This window comes from Momordica charantia (genome assembly GCF_013281855.1).
Source record: "Momordica charantia cultivar OHB3-1 chromosome 6 unlocalized genomic scaffold, Mcharantia_2.0 BLBB01000006.1, whole genome shotgun sequence".
Classification (NCBI taxonomy): domain Eukaryota; kingdom Viridiplantae; phylum Streptophyta; class Magnoliopsida; order Cucurbitales; family Cucurbitaceae; genus Momordica; species Momordica charantia.
In genome coordinates, this window is record NW_028275164.1 from 25,955,565 (window position 1) to 25,972,906 (window position 17,342).

The following is a 17,342-nucleotide window of genomic DNA, read 5'->3' on the forward strand; positions in this document are numbered from 1 at the left end:
TATCAGAGGTCTGTTACAGACTTGGTTCTACGATCGACGAACGCTTGCCTCTTCCCGATCAACCACATTGTCCGACTACGCAGAAAATAAGCTTGCTGAATACTCGGACAATGCCAGGAGACACGTTGTAGTGAACATCGACCAGTTTCATGTCTAGGTACGTGATGGTAACCTTGACGGGATTGTTGATTTCAACTCTAGGACATGTAGTTGTCGGGAGTTTGATTATTTTAAAATGTCATGCTCTCATGCTATTGCCGGGGCGATGATGCGAAACATAAATCCGTACACTCTGTGTGACGAGGCATACACGACGAACTCCTGGGTAATGGCTTATGCAGAACCAATATTTCCAATCGGTCACGTCTCAACGTGGAACAGTCGAGCTACTCTGTTGTGGTACGCGAACCCGACGCACCCTCCACGACACCACTCCAGGGGCTTCAATATCCTGCCATGATGCAGCAGCGCAGGTAGGATTGTACACATGGGCTTCAATTCCTTCTCAAGTTCATCCAGTGGAGTGACCGTTTGGAGTGAATCCCATACGGTTATGTCGCCCTGTACAAGGTCGATGCCGAGCATCACCTAGTGGTTCCCGCCTACGTTCATGGGGGTGTACACGATGTCTGCATCACTCCAGGGCACGTTGTGGTCTGACTGCCTACCGTGGACATATCGAAAGATTGTATTCTCCTCGCGCTAGGGGTAGTTGATCCTAGTGGACAATACACCTGGCTTCATGGCCGCATATGGACCGTCTGTCCGATTCAGCAGAGTCTGTATAGCAGTTAAAAAGTAATTCATTAGTTAAACAATTGATCAAAACATCATTTATTAGTTCGAACCGGAAGAAGTAAAAAGTAATGACCGAAAGAAGTACGTCGCCTATCGCAAACTTCTTACGACATAGATGGAGACACTTCTCCAACTTTTTCGCTGTAAACAGGACGAGACCATCAAGTACCTATTATATTTAACCAATCCACATTGATGTAATCAAACTATTGACGAATATAGTACTACGAATATATTAACAGTACTTAATTCGTCCTTAAATTCAACACTAGGGTCCAATAGATCGCAATACCATTCCTTCTTTTGGAAACCAGTTGCAGTGGACCACAATCTCCAGTCCGTCTTCAGGTCATCCATCCATCTCTGGAACTTATTGTCCAACTGCGGCGCAATGGGACATACTGGGTCGTAGCTATCCACGGTGGTCCCACGCTGACCGGTTGGTGTGTATATATCCTTCAGCTTCCACGAGTAATGCCTCTTGCGTAGCCCACGCCCAGTTGGGGCCTGCTGAAGGTCATATTCTTCCTGGTCAAGGTAAGGTTCAACCTAAAACACAATACACACGTGAGTTCGTGTAATGACAGCTGACAGCTAATATGTATATGTATGACATTAAGTTTACCTTAATGATTGCGTTCGGTGCCCAGTCCTTATAGGGACGCCTAACGCGTCGGCTGACGGGTGGCATATCTGATGCAATGTCCGGCTCTTGCATTCCAACAGTGGCATCCTAATATACAACCAATATTAATCATATTGGTATATGGAAGCACAAACGTATACCGGCGTTATAGAAATAGGACTTACCTGAAACAAACCGACAGGACGATCGGGGTAAGCATCCAATGCATTGTCCCGCTTCGTTATCGTACCCTGGTCTTCGACCATAATCATCGGATCCTCGTCCATATTCTTCGAATTATCGTCCATAATCTTCGGACCATGCTCCATGGTCCGATACTCATCAGTCTTAGGGACCTCTTCCGGCCTCTAGTCCTCGTCCATACTCTTCGGACCTCCATCTGGCGTTGGGGCCTCATCAGGCCTTTGATTCGATGGATCATCATCATCGTGCCCACCCCCACGTCCAAAATATTTGGTCGGATCAGGGAATTTACCTTGCACGAAAAGTACGGACCAATAAGCGTTATCTCGGACCCAACTAATCATAATTAATAACTAAACATACCTAATGTTATATACATATAAAATGCGTACCTTCGACAGTTTTTTCAGGTATCTCTGGATACCTTTCAGGGCGACCCCGAAGCCAGTCAGTGTGGCCTCAATAGCACCAACTCGGTCATCGAGCCTCTTCAACCATCTATTGATCTTATTTTTGAATTTTTTCTGTTTCGACCTCTTCTGTAGCGCTTCGCTGTCATTTCCACTAGGTCCAGCATCGTCTAATGCAGGGCCCTGTAATGCATCATCGTCCAATGTCTCGACTTCTTCTACTAGATCCTCTATGATATTCTTTCCTTTGTCCTTCACCTTTCTTTCTTGAGTACCCCTTTCCAGATCTGCAGGCGGGTCAACTACTGCAGCCGGGTTACGTACTACAGTCGGGGCAGGTACAACAGCCAGGTCAGGTATTGTAGGCGGGTCAGGTACAGCCGGCGGGGCAGGTATGGCACAGGCTTCTGGTGGACGCATGATACGGACCATGTGTTCTGCCTCAACATTTGTTGAAACCAAGTATTCCTTAACCTTGAACTGCAAAAAACTTATGATTAGACCTAAATGAAAAAAATAAATTTGAATCGCACGACCACAAGATAATTACTTACCATCGTGTTATCGAACACGTCTCTCTGCAGAGTAAGTAACCCACGAGAATAAATGCACGACCACCTAAGGAGTCGAGGAATGGCATCGTCGCTCAGCCTCGTGACTACGCGCAGACTCAACGTCGATATCGTTTCGTAAGCCCATACCTAGAATCCAGTGAAGTCAAATAAATAATGCATTTAAATAATATATTCAATTATAGTTGACTTAAAGCTCGCTAACCTGAAATGCGTACGGAAACCCGTAGAGACTATAAGTCTCTTGGTGTGTGGGGTCATTTCTCGCCTTCTGTTGGTACGCCGGCAGTTTATCCTTCAGGGCATTCTTCAGGCTCCAAAGTGTTCTTTCGAAAATCAACGAACTCTAGTCGTGATTGCAGAACAGCTCCTACCTATCCACAACCCCTAAAAGGGTCGTATCTATAAATTGCTTCCTCTCCTTCCCCATCATGGCAAGCTCGACGAAGTAAACTATGCCAACCTTGACAACATCCTCATCGTTGTCAAAAACTGCCTCCATAAAAATCTTCTCTAACTCACTATACTTAACCCTGACACTATCCTTAAAGTAACGTGCTCGAAGTCGTCGGCCAGGAATATCGTTATCTACCCTAATCATCTTATGACTGAGGCCGGTGATTAGGTCAAACTCCCGCTTACCAAAGGAGACCCTTTTCCCAAACAGGTCGAAACTAATGATGTCCTGCCTAGGCTCTTCAACCTCTCTCAACAATAGATGATGTATTAACGGACCGTTAAAAACTACGTCCATGTCCAAAATGGGACCGAAACATGTTTGCCTAAACATGTCTAACTGGGTTGGGGTTAACCTACCCTTTTGCCTAGAAGTGGTTTTATCTACATGGGCAAGGTTGGTCAACGTGGCCGGAAACCAGTCATCACGGTTTAGAATTAGTCTCAAATCCATTATATGTCCTATACAAAGGTAAAAAAAAAGAAAATTAAATAAAGACTAATGCAAGGAAATTAAAAAAAAAACGCTGAGTGCAGACCAACTTAAAAAAAAATTCGAAGGGTCTGCATTCTGCCTTCCATCCCGGACCATTTCGCCTCCAGGATGAAAGGCAGAAAATAAAGCCATATTCTCTGCCTTTCATCCCGGAACGAAACGGTCAGGGATAAGGTCCGGGATGGAAGGCAGAATGTAGACACTTTGAATTCGATCCCGGATTCAATCCCGTACTCTATCCCGGACCAAAATCATCCGGGATTGAATACGGGATTGAATCAGAGATTAATTTTTTCCCCAAATTTCTCAGTCCTGCAAGCACAACATGAAAATGACCCTAGATCTACGTGGCTGCTTCAGATAGCGCCGATAATGATATCAGAACAACAAATGTTTCTAAAAATTTTGTTATAATCTACCCGACCACTAACCTTGTGATCGATGACTTCGTGGGGTGAAACAATGGAAGAGAAAGTCTTAGAAGCGTAAGGTCCGGGATGGATGAATCGTCCAACATCCGAGATAACGTTCAATCCGGGATGAGGTTTAGGGTTTTAGGACAAAGGAAACGTTCGAGATGGGGTGGAAATTTTTGTTGGGCCAGGAAACGTCGAGATGGGGTTTAGGGTTTTACTTGGAGGGAGTTCCCTTCATTTTTAAACATGAGGGTACTATGGTAAATTGGTCTTGGGGAGAGGTTCAAAATTAAATAGAAGTGGGGTCAAAAATTAGGTTTTTTTAAAAGGGGTTCATTTATCCAATTTGAACTATTGGTGGGGTCAAAAATCCCAATTTCCCAATAAACCTTTGTGAAAGCCAATTAAAATAAATTTGAAAGTACAGGGATATATGATATTTAGTTTTTCTTCTGATTATTATTTCCTTAGATTATGTTTAGTGTGATGCACCGACTTTATCCTTTTAGGTTACTTTTATTTTTCAGCAGTAGGTTGTAGACTATGTTCGCATCCCAACCAGAACAAAATACTAATTAATTAACTACTTTGATTTAATTTAGCATAAACTATATAATGTTGGCCGTACTATAAATCTTTTCATTTTATAGCATAAACTTAACCTTCGTGACAATCCTTATCTTGAAATCTAATCATATTTTATATCATGCTTAGACCAATAAACAACGGGTATTCCATTGAAATAATTCAATCATTATTTGTTTTAAATTATATCAATTTTCTTTTCTTGAGTTCTTTTAATCTTTTCATTTTATTGAATTGATCGTACAAAGGAGTGTTCGTCTTGTCGAGGATAATTGATGATTTTGTAGAAGGTAAAATGGCGGCAACGTGAGTGGAGAAATCGCAACGCATATAGTATTTCTTTAAAAGGATTGTCGCATAATGGACCTTTTGTCGAAATTGAGAAAACATTTTGAAAAGAACTTAGTAGAATATAGATGGACAATTGTGTGTGACCGACTTTTATTGAATTGGCGAAGGAGGGATTTTTTATGGATGAACTGATCTACCATCACTAATTCATTCTAGACTTGGAAGTCTAAAAAATTATATAGAAAGGTGAAAGATAGGTAGAGAAAACTTTTCAAGTTCTATAATTAATACTTAGATGGTGACCTTTGAAGATAGGGGAGGAATAAAAAATACTTCAAATTCCATAATTAAATACTCAATTAAAATAGATGATAAAACTTTTCATATTCAACCTTTTAACTGCAAAATTAAGTATTAAAATGAGAATAGCTTAGTGGTAATTGACATATATCTCCAACCAAGAGATTGTGAGATCGATACTAATATGATTCTCCGTCCCATAACGATTGGAGCTAAAAAAAATGATAAAATAAACTTCAAAGTATTGGGATATATATGAGATTTAGTTTTTCTTCTTTGTTATTATTTGTTTAGATTATGTTTAGTGTGATACACCAACTTTATCCTTTTAGGTTATTTTTATTTTTTAGCGGTAGTCTTTTCATTTTATATAGGATAAACTTAACATTCGTTGACATTCCTTATCTTGAAATCTAATCATTTTTTATATTCATGCTTAGACCAATAAACAAGGGGTATTACATTGAAATAATTCAATCATTAGTTAGTTTTAAATTATCAATTTTCTTTTGTTGAGTTATTTAAGTTATTAATATTGAATTCAATCCCTTTCGCCTCTTATTATATCTTGATTGTTTAGAGGAAAAAAATCCATCAGCCCTTCCACGTTTTATTCTCTAATTAAGTAGGAGCCTCCTTCCAAGAACTTTCACAAAATTGTTTAATTATTGAGGTCTTTTCTTAGGCACCATTAACTTATAATATATAATATTATATTCACAATTCAAAATATTATCCAATTCAAGAATTTAAAAACAACTAAACATTAATTATGTCGAAGTGTTCAATTTCTTCACATCACATGGGAAACTATATTATATAATTAACTTCCAATTTTCATCCAAACGTATGCCAAATTCAAAACCTTCTTTAATCACTTCTCTAAACTTCCCTCATTTAAAAATTTTAAGTATCGTTTTCTAAATATTTTCTAAATGTGTATTTTTAATATAAAAGTAATTGCATATGCAACAATTACTTGTTCATTAAATGTTAAGTGGAATAATCTTAGTAGTCATTAATTGCAATTCTTTTGAATCAGAAATGTCTGGTTAGAATTCATATAAATGAATTAAATTTACCCCATCCATCCGCTTAAGTTTTTGGATTGAGGGGTGATTTGTTCATTCTTAAGATGGTATCAGAATGGGAGATCTAACATATTAGTACTTATTTTTTAAATACGTTTTAGGATTCATAAGGAAAACCGTGGCCAAAACTTGTGGAAAAAATAGAAACTCGTATGGCAAAACATACCGTATAGAAAAAAAGAATCTAAATATGAAAATAGTTGAAATAATATTAACGGGAAGGTCTAGTACTCAAGACTTTAGAGATGATTGAGTTTGAACTTTTGTGAATATAAATGATGTTGCAGTTGAGATGCCGAAAGATTGGTTAACAAGAATTTAATTTTTAGACTAAATATATGTTTTAGTATCTAACGTTCGAGAGTTTTTTAATTTAATCTCTATTGTTTACACATTTGCAACTTTATTTTTATATTTTAATTTTTTAATTTAGTCCTTAGTTCTTAGTCAATAATCAATAGAGAATAAGACTAAAACATATGATTAAAATTTTATTCTCAGTGTTGATACTGAAATTTGACAAATTGAGGACCACGTACGAAATAAGACGAGTCGAACTATTATAAGTGAAGTATGTGAGGAAAGACACCTACATAGAGAGAACAAATATTTCGATGCTGGTCAATAAGAATCCGACCTATAACTCTGAAGAAGAAGAATCAAATTGCGTACCTGCATAAGACATTGTTGATCTTCCATTTATATGTATTTATATGTGAAATGGAGTCTCATGGTTTTGTAAGACCATTTGTAGAGTTTGTTACACGATCCTAGATAGTTGGTCGCGATACCTAGATGTCTAACCTTTTCAAGGCTCTCTAGTTTGACAGACCTATTTGCTACCACTCTAATCGATCGAGCTTAATAGGTCAATCACTACAAATTTTCGAGGTATATTATCTTTTGATCATTCAGGATGATCTATTTTTTTTTTCCATGCGGTAGGTGGCTTTTTTGGGCCCAACATTTAAACTGGATTTTATCAAAAAGTCTAAAGTTTATGGCAGATTTTTTTGACATTATTCCAATATACCCGTTATTGTAGAAAGATTCAGAACATTAAAATTCAAAGTGGTTTAACTTCGATTCAATTTATTTTTTCACGTGGTAGGTCCCTTTTTTTATTAAATAAAAAAATAATTTTTCACAATTACAGAAATTTAAATAGTTTCTGAATTTTCTTTTAAAGAAAGACCTAATGAATTTACATATGTATTTAATATAGAAATAGAAGAGAAAATATATATCAATCTAAAGAAGAAATTTAAACAAAAATTATAAAATTAATCAGTATTATTTGTTTGTTAATTTTCGACAAAATTCAAATCTATAAATAAAAATACAGTTCACGAATGAAATTTATAGGATATAAAAGTCTAAAAAAATAATAAATAACGTTTTATAAAAAAAATTAAATGAAAAAAGATATTTTTGAAAAAATGCATGAGGTACTTATAATGGTCATGTTGGCCGCCACCCCACCACAATTATTTCTTGAACGAGTATTTATAAAACGTTTATTATTGAATTATATTTCATTGGCAGCCCCTTTTTTTTTTTTTTTTTTTTGACGGAGTTGTGGCAGCCTTTTATTTGGCGTTATTACAATATAACCGTTATTGCAGAAACATTCAAAGACTTTGTTTCTAAAATAATTAATTGACTTTAATGAATAATTTATTATAAAAGTTAAGATTTTTATTAGAAATTAATATAAAGTACATTATTTTTATTTGTTATAATTTTTAACCCTTTTACTCTATTTTCTTATATAAATTATTAGTTATTGTTAGCCGTTGGCACATCTACTTCTTTTAATGAAGTTTAAATACTCATCTTTACATTTGTAATATATAGATTTTTTAAATATATATATATATATATAATTTAAGGATTTTTTTTGGCTGTATATTTCAAACTTTCTTCAAATTTAATTTTTAAGTAAAAGTTAATCATAATAAAATTCATATTCTTGTAACTAAAACCTACTTATAACAATTTAATTTGTAGATATTGTATTATCTTTTTGTTTTGACACATTTGTAGATATCCATATCCTATTTAACAGTTAAAAAATATATTAAAAAAAAGTAAAACATAAACTATACCATATTATTTAATATTTGATGTGATTCATATTTATACCATTATGAAAAAAGAAAATACATGATACTGTTAAAAAATTATAAATTTAAAACATGTACTAATTTCGCTAAACAATTAACTTAGTTTTGAACGATTATAATAAAACTTATTTTATTGTTAAAATTCAAAGACGTGCTAAGGATAAGGATTGCCTCAATTGTCAACATCCACGTGGTGTTGGACAAAAAGGAGCTGGCGATAATTTTTTAATCTTATATCGAAATGATTTTATTTATTCTTTGAAGAACACATTGACCAAATTAGCTATAAGTATCACCACTGAAGCAACGACAGATACAGAACAAAAACCAGAAGTTGAAGAAATACAGAGCGATCTGAAGTTGAAAATGGCAGACGAAAGTAAGTAAAATTTGGTGCTTGGTTATTTATTTTTTTGGTTGGGTTCTTCTACACATATATTTATTTTATTTGGATTAATTTATGGTTTTTGTACGATTGAAATTAGGAAGAATATCATGGCCAGAACTGGTGTTTGTGGATGCAAGTGTTGTGAGCAACATCATAAAGAAAGATCATCCTGATTTCGAGATTGTTGTGCTGTTAGCAGGATCTCCAACCACTAAAGATTTGAGGCTCGACCGGGTTCGACTTTTTGTTAATATAAACAATGTTGTGGTTGAAACCCCCATCAATGGTTGAAATGTGTTGAGAACACCTTTGTTTGAGACAATATTTAAATAAAAACTAGAATCTATTCTAGTCTTCTACTACTATACTTAACATATTTGTGTTCGTGAATTAGAACACCTTTTTTTGAATGTTGTGGTTTGATTTTCAAAATTGATGCGATGCTTTGGAGACAAGAGAATAAAATTAACATGAATAATTAGTTGGTGATTCGAATCTGGTTGATGTTGATGATATATGCAGGTGTTGAATAGTTTAACTAGTTTTAAGGAAAAGCTTACACATAAATTTGTTTGGTGTGCCAATTAAAAATTAAATTTACTAGTGCGACGTAGTACCCGGGTGGGCTAGCCACACAGGTGTGGCTTTAAGTTCGCACCAGTTGTTAATAATGAAATAAGGAACGAATGTCAACTTGGAAAACCAAATAGCACTGAACACCAGTGAAGTGCTAGCCACACTGGTTCCGATGCCTAAGTTAGAATCAGAAGTTTGTTGAGTATTGAGAATATGGTTTTCAACATACGTTTAGGATTCAACTTACTGTTATATTTATAGAGATGAAATCTTTATGCCCTTAGGAAACATACCATGTTGGGCTATGAGCATCTTGTGGTCGAATATTGAACCAATGGACCGGTGACCTACAGTAGGTTTAGGCTCACTTTCATAGGGTCATCGGAGGGCTTCGCTGGAGTTCTCGACAGGTGGTCGAGAACTTGTCGGCTGGATCTAGTCAGATAGGACCTGATTGGCTAGAACCTTGTTATGCCCTAGATCTGGTCATGTTCTAGCCCTGTCATGTCGTAACCTAATCATGTTCTTGATTTGGTTATGCTTTAGGTCATGGACTTATGATGTAGTTTTCCTGTCAGATCTAACTTTATCTTCCCATAACACGCGGATTACAATAGAGGAGTGAATAACAAGGAAACAACATTTTAACCAACATTTTTTTTATTTGTAATCAATTATATAAAATTACAAAAAGTAAATATATAGTTATCCTACGGATTATATAGTTATCCTAGGGTAAAATGGTATATTGAACCAATCATCTCGATTAAATAATATTAAAAGTACAAAAATAAGAAAGAAATAATTAAAATTTATATCAAAATTGTTTACTGAATAGATAACTTCAATTGAATAGCTAAGTATCTTTTATGGTTGGAATCCTCTATTAAATGATAATTTTAATCAAAAAACATTCGTAACTGATTTTCAAAAGAAAAAAAAAATCCTAACTTACAAAATCGTATATTCAACCAATGGTTTTTAAGAAATTTATATCAAAACTATCATATTTTAGACACCACCTGGACATCGGTACCCTAAGTATCTCTACAATTGTATAATATTGTTCGCTTTAGGTATAGTGCTCACGACTTTGCTTTTGAATTTATCCAAAAGGTGTCATACCAATGGTGATAATTGTCCTTATCTTTATATCAGGAATCATGCTCTTCCTAGTCAATGTAGGACTTTGTTTGTTTTCCCCTAACAAACCCAACACATATCTTAAGGTACACAACAAAATGAGGCTTATATTAAGAACAATCTAATTAAGGACAATAGAGGCGATATCATAATTACATAATGAAGTAGATCTTTCAGACCAAACTGAAACTGATATAACAATTTCTTCCCAAAGGTGAGCTACATTATTGTTGAACAAAAATGTATTCCTTATGTACAAGTGTATAGTCTTGTTGTAGCAAGTAATAATAAGTTCGAATCCATAGGAAATGTTGACTACTCACTTTAACAATACCTCAAGAAAGCTAAAATATAGATGCAAACAATTTTTGGCCAACGCAAATGAACATAATTTCATATAAAAAAAAAAGAACTATTATGCACACTGACTATTGTAAATCCACACCAAGATCGGGTTCAAATAGCTTCTAACAAAATGGTAATCAGTGAGTAAGGTTAATTAACTTCTTTTTAACAGGGTAAGGGGATGGTTGAATGTGACTTTTCCTTGGTTGCTTAAACAATGTTGTAGCATTAACAATGCAAGTACATGCCAAACAAACATGGAGCCTTTCCAGGTTTCCCCGATTTTTCTGCTGTTAAGGTTTATAGACAAACTCTCACAGCATTTAAAAGTTGTTTATAGTCATGCTAGGTGAGCCCTATTCCGTGTGTCGCACGAATTGTAAGTTTCTATGTTTTTTATTTCAATGAGATTTAGAAAGTGGGATGTTTAGATGATAATATGATGATAAATATTTGTGATAGGATGAGTTGGCTACAATACACAAGGGCGAAGATGTTTTAACTGAAGCATTAGGCACCCCCAAACATAGAGGCCATGCGAGGGGATTAGGTGAGTTTATTTCACCATTCCTATATTTTAATGTTGCCAAAAGGAAGTAAAATTTGGGATTGCAACCTCAAGACCAATCCGAATTGAAGACTCAGAGCTTACAATAAAAAAAATCCACAACTAAAGTCAGTAATGTCTCAAAGAAAAGGGAGAAAGGGAAGGAAGTTGTCAATGCACCTACTAAAGTTTTTATCCCGGATGAACAACCAACAATGGTAACTAATTTGTTTTAGTTTTGACACTTACTGTTTTTGGACACGACACTTAGCTTTTTTGTGCATAACATTTAGCATTTTGCTTTTAAATTTTCTAAGGGAAAACCGTGTCATCTGGATATTGGATCAATGGAGAACATTGTTGCAGTTGGCACAATATTTGATGATGACGTTCAAAGTCCAACAATTCATAGTGCCATTGGTAGCTTCGTGGCATGGCCTCGTCGATTAGTAATTTTAAATGAGGAGAAAAAGGTATGTCTTGTTCTAACTTGAGTGAAGTTTTAACTTTTCGTTTGTTAAATGTTGTTTGTAATTTTGTTTGTCAATGGTTCCTTCTCCTCGAACATCCAAGCCAAGAACACAATCATCTGAACATATTGATGTTCACATGACTATTAAACTCCTAAATCAATATGTCGTGCGTTCAATGAACAATAAGGATGTAATTGAATTCAATATCGATGATTACATATTTCGAAGGGAGAAGATCATTAGTTTAACATGTGATGACATCATGCAATACTACGAGATGATTGAAATAGGCTATATGTGTGTGCTCACGTACATCGCGTAAGTATATTAAATCTATTTCATATCTTAACTTCACTAGCTATGAAGTTTAATGTTTTACAATTATATGCTTAGGTATCTTTGGAATGAATGTGAGGAGGAGACACATAATAAGTTCTTGGTGGTTGATCCGGACAACATTGTACCACAAATGATGTCTCAAGAAACTTGTTCTAAATCTAGCCAACAGGTTAGACGTGAGTAACTTGGAATAAATAGTACTCATCCCTCGTAATGGCGGGTAAGCTAGCAATTTAACTTGATTTTACTTATTTATAGTTTCTTTTATCCATCCATGAATGTAATATTATTATGTTGGTTATTAATAGTTTTCACTGGAAGTTGTTTGTTATACATCTTCAAGAGAATTGTGTTTATGTATTGGACTCTCTAAGAAGTAAGATTGAAGAAAATTATAAGGGAATCATAAACATGTAGGTGCCTTGAACTCTTATAGTTATAATTTTTATAATTATGTCATTCCAATGTTTCAAGTTATTTAGATCATTGAAAATGTGGCAAGCTCAACACTCTATTTACCATTGTCGCGGTATTACAATTTGGAAACATGTGAAGGTAAACTTACATTTGATTACATTTTAAATATGCTCAAATTTGCATTGAAATCCTTTGTTAACTCATAACTATGTTATTTTTCAAATTTTCTATATGTAGTGTCCTCGGCAACTAGATTCTATCGAGTGTGGGTACTATTTGCAAAAGTATATACGAGAAATAGTGCGGAATCCTAATACTCCCATAACTAAACTTGTACGTATTATCATATACCTTTATGTGTTTATATATGCTTTATTCTTATATTAATCAGTATTATCTTTCTTTTTTGGTAGTTTAATACAAAAAAAAGCCTACAAACAAGAAGAAATCGACGAAGTTCGAATAGAATGGACATCATTTGTTAGACGATTTGTGTAGTACCGATGGATTCATTACTTTTGTTTATTTGATGTAAGTATTTGGTTCGAGTTACTTTCTGTAGTAGTACTTAGCAGATTTGAAATATTTGGTTTTGTTTATAATATATAGAAGTTTGGATTGTTATGCTGAATGTAGTTTTGTTTGAGGGACGGGCGGTCCCATTTGTTTATGTGTAGAAGGATGTTAATATAGAAGTGTTTGATTGTTGCTGAATGTAGTATATTATTGTTTTCCAAGTTAATTTTAAGTTCTTCTAAAGTAGAGACGTCATGTTGAAATTTGTATTTGTTTGATCAACTCTTAAATAATTGTGTTTTAAGTTTAAGGTTAGTTTTTGAGTTAAGTACTTTTAGAATAGATCATGGTGTTGAAATTAGTTTTAGTTGCATATTATGTTTTGAGAGTTTCAATAATATTGAGATATTATTTTGTGTCAATAACTGTGCAAAGGAGATATATTGATTGGTTAGTTTTGAGTTCTATTTTAGAGTGGGGGAGGTCATGTTGAAATTTGTACTTTTTTTATTGTTTGTGTTTTTAATCTAAAGGTTAGTTTTTTAGTTAAGTTTTTCAAATACATCATGATATTGAAATAATTAGTTTTAGTTACATATTAATTTTTGAGTTGCAATAATATTGAGATATTACTTTATGCGATTAGGTTGGAAAGAGATATATGGTTGGTTAGTTTTGAGTTATATATTCTAAAGTGGAGAGGTCATGTTGAAATTTGTACTTTTTATTATTTGTGTGTTTTGAGTCTAAGTCTAGTTTTTGAGTTAAGATTTAGAATAGATATTGCATTTGATATGAACGTGTTAAGAGTTTTAGTTGCATATTAATTAGCTAATTTTAATTGCAATATTGAAATATTATCATAGGTCTGAAGGAAATATAGTTGGTTAGCCACGTCTCGGCAACCAACTATTTTTTTAATTAAATTATTTACGAAATAATGACGGTCAATGTCTGTCATGAAATATAGTCATTTCACGACGCACATACGAGACCTAGATACAATGACGTACAAACAATGACGCTCAAATCATGACGTACAAACAATGACGCACAAACGATCACGTACAAACAATGTCGCACATATAATGACAGGTAAAAACCGCCATGCAAAATTAAACGAAACAAGGACACTCGTAAAGATGTCGGTCACCGTCCGTCATTGTTATCCTTCCATGACGGGCATGCCCGTCATGGAAAAGAAGATTTACATGACGGGCAATGCCCGACATTAAAACTGTCCGTCATGAAAAAGAAACAAGGACACTCGAATAGATGTCGGTCACTGACCGACATGGTTACTTGTTAATGTCGGGCAATGCCCGTCATAAAAAGGCGAATTTGTTGTAGTGGCAAAAGCAAAAACAGATTGGCATGCGAAGCTCACTCAATCCACATTGACATTCTTCCCACTTTGCTTGTATTGACTTGCAACGGAAAGCTACACAATTACTCACAAAAATTAAACTAAACAGACTACTAGTTACCTAACTATCTAAAACATGCAAAATGTAAACTATTAAGATTAAAGGCTTGACAGTAAATTTTAGAAAATTAAATAGATTTTTGAGTAGGGGAAAGTCAACTCGCATTGTTATCTTTCTTCTTCAACACTGGGGCCGCCGCGAGCTGAGATGCGCTAGCATCTTCTTCTTCGACAGACTTCTCCTCAGGAAACTTCAAGAATGAAGGGAATGGATGTGAGGAGTTCCTCATAAGCACCTTTCGGATCACAATGTCCCTTTCTTTGGCATAGCACAGATAAGCTTGCTGCCTCGCATGTTGGCTTTCCCTGCTCAAAATAAACACAGAAAGATACTTTTAACTTTAATAGACAAATTTCTTAAAACAAACAAAATTTAATTTTACTCGCTATAAAGCTAACTAAGGTGAAAGTGCAATCATAAGTATTTAATAATCCTTCCCCTTTTATTCTTTTTCCTTTCCTATTTTCAAGTCAACTTGAGTTGGTGGGACTCTACCTGTCTCACCACCTCTCCTCCCCAATAATGTTTCAATCTCTGCCCATTCACAGTGAACTCCCTTTCAGTATTATCTTCTCTAATAGTTATAGCTCCATGGGGTATATATGTACCACCGTGAAAGGTCCTGGCCACCTTGACTTTAGCTTTAATATATTAAATTTCAAGCCCAAATAACTCTCTTTTGGAGAGTTATCAATTATAGAATAAATCTTAACATACGTCTATTGATCATTTCTAGCAAAAGATTTCAGATAACATCGATAACTACTTTTAAACGTGATTAAATCATCGTCCATGAGCCCAAAAACTTAGGTTGATGGATTAACGTATTTAATTATAGGATGTTATAGATGGGGAAAATCCCAAATCTCTACCATTTGAATTATCATTAAGTAAGGAATTCAAAATGAGAAAATATATGGATGACATTAGGATTTTCCCTAGATTGAACATATCCTATTGACTCTAGATTTTTCCCTCTAGGAAAATGCTAATGAAGGTACGCAAAAAAACCTATTATTTGTCATGTATTTTTCACATAAAATTTGATTCTGACTTGCATGGGAGTGTGTGTGGTTAGCACCACACTAGTTGGTGTGTAATCTTCTTATTTACATGTTTCGTTTATTCCTTCTATTCTAAAAGATTGGTGCAAATTTCGTAATATTGATAGGTCAAATTTTTGCATCAACATAAGATATCTACAATAAACCTAAAATCTTAAATTGACAAGTTAGGGTTCCTAAATTTAGTTATAGGATACCTAACAACTATATTAGAACTAAATAAATTATTGACTTTGATATCAATAATTAATGATTAACTTAATTAAATAATAATTATATATATATTTTATCATATTTAGTCATATCTTTAAAAATATATTACTTATATTTAATTTTATTTCTCCATATATTTCATACGTATCGAACTTGATAAGATTAATCCCTTGATCTGGATAAGAATTGGCTCATCCATTTTTCTTTTATTATTTTTTGTATTTTGAAAATCCGAGGTTGGTTTATATATAATGAGGCCAAAATAAATGCGTGGCAGGAAAAATTTTGGTCCTATCAACAAAAATTTAATTAAAGTCAAACCAAATATAGTTCAAATGGTTAAAACACCTATCTCTGATCAAGAGGTCACGAGTTCGAAACCCCACCCCCACATGTTTTATAAAAGAAAAAACAAAAATTCAATTAAAAATAAAAGTGCCATAACTTTTTGTTTATCAATTGGTCCCACTCCCAATGATCTCAATTTAAATTCTGTACTTCATGACTTAAATACCTATATTATCAATTTTCTTTTGTTGAGTTATTTAAGTTATTAATATTGGATTCAATCCCTTTCCCCTCTTATCATCTTGATTGTTTAGATGGAAAAAAAAATCTATCAGCCCTTACACGTTTTTTTCTCTAAGGAGGAGCCTCCTTCCAATAACTTTCATGAAATTGTTTAGTAAGGCACCATTAACTTATAATATATAATATTTTCACAATTCAATATATTATCCAATTCAAGAAAGGAAAAAAAAAAAAAAAAACAACAACTAAACATTAATTATGTTGAAGTGTTCAACTTCTTCACATCACATGGGAAACTATATTATATAATTAACTTCCAATTTTCATCCAAACGTATGCCAAATTCAAAACCTTCTTTAATCGCTTCTCTAAATTTTAAGTATCGTTTTCTAAATATTTTCTAAATGTGTATTTTTAATATAAAAAGTGAGATAATTGTAGTAGTCATTAACTGCAATTCTTTTGAATGAGAAATGCCTTTTAAGTGGGTCAAAATGTCTATTTTCAAAAGTTGTTTATTTAATTTAATATTTTGAGATGGCCTTATGCTATGATTCTATGACATATTAGTACTTATTTTTTAAATACCTTTTATGATTGATCAGGAAAATCGTGGCCAAAACTTGTGAAAATAATAGAAACTCGTATTGCAAAACTGATCATGTATTAGAAAAAAAATCTAAACATGAAAATAGTTGAAATAATATTAACATGAAGGTCTAGTACTCAAGACTTTAGAGAGGATTGAGTTCGAATTTTTATGAATATAAATGATGTTGCAGTTGAGATGCCGGAAGGTTGGTTAGAAAGAATTTAATTTTTAGACTAAATATATGTTTTAACATCTAAAATTTTTTTAATTTAATCTTTTATTGTTTAAAAGTTTGTAACTTTATTTTGATGTTTTAATTTTTTAGTATAGTCCTTAGTTCT

General features: G+C 33.8%; 1 long non-coding RNA gene across 4 annotated transcripts; it reads left to right on the top strand.

Annotated features, from left to right (window-relative positions):
• The first annotated feature begins 8,591 nt into the window (after window positions 1-8,591).
• On the top strand, window positions 8,592-13,146 carry LOC111015328 (uncharacterized). 4 transcript variants are annotated; one of them, XR_015791276.1, is made up of 6 exons: window positions 8,592-8,749; window positions 8,856-11,587; window positions 11,687-12,401; window positions 12,656-12,736; window positions 12,836-12,931; window positions 13,012-13,026. It is a non-coding gene; the product is annotated as an uncharacterized LOC111015328 (long non-coding RNA). The 4 variants fall into 4 exon arrangements; XR_015791275.1 differs by having other exon boundaries at window positions 11,687-12,736; window positions 13,012-13,145; XR_015791274.1 differs by having other exon boundaries at window positions 11,687-11,842; window positions 12,236-12,931.
• The last annotated feature ends 4,196 nt before the right edge of the window (window positions 13,147-17,342 follow it).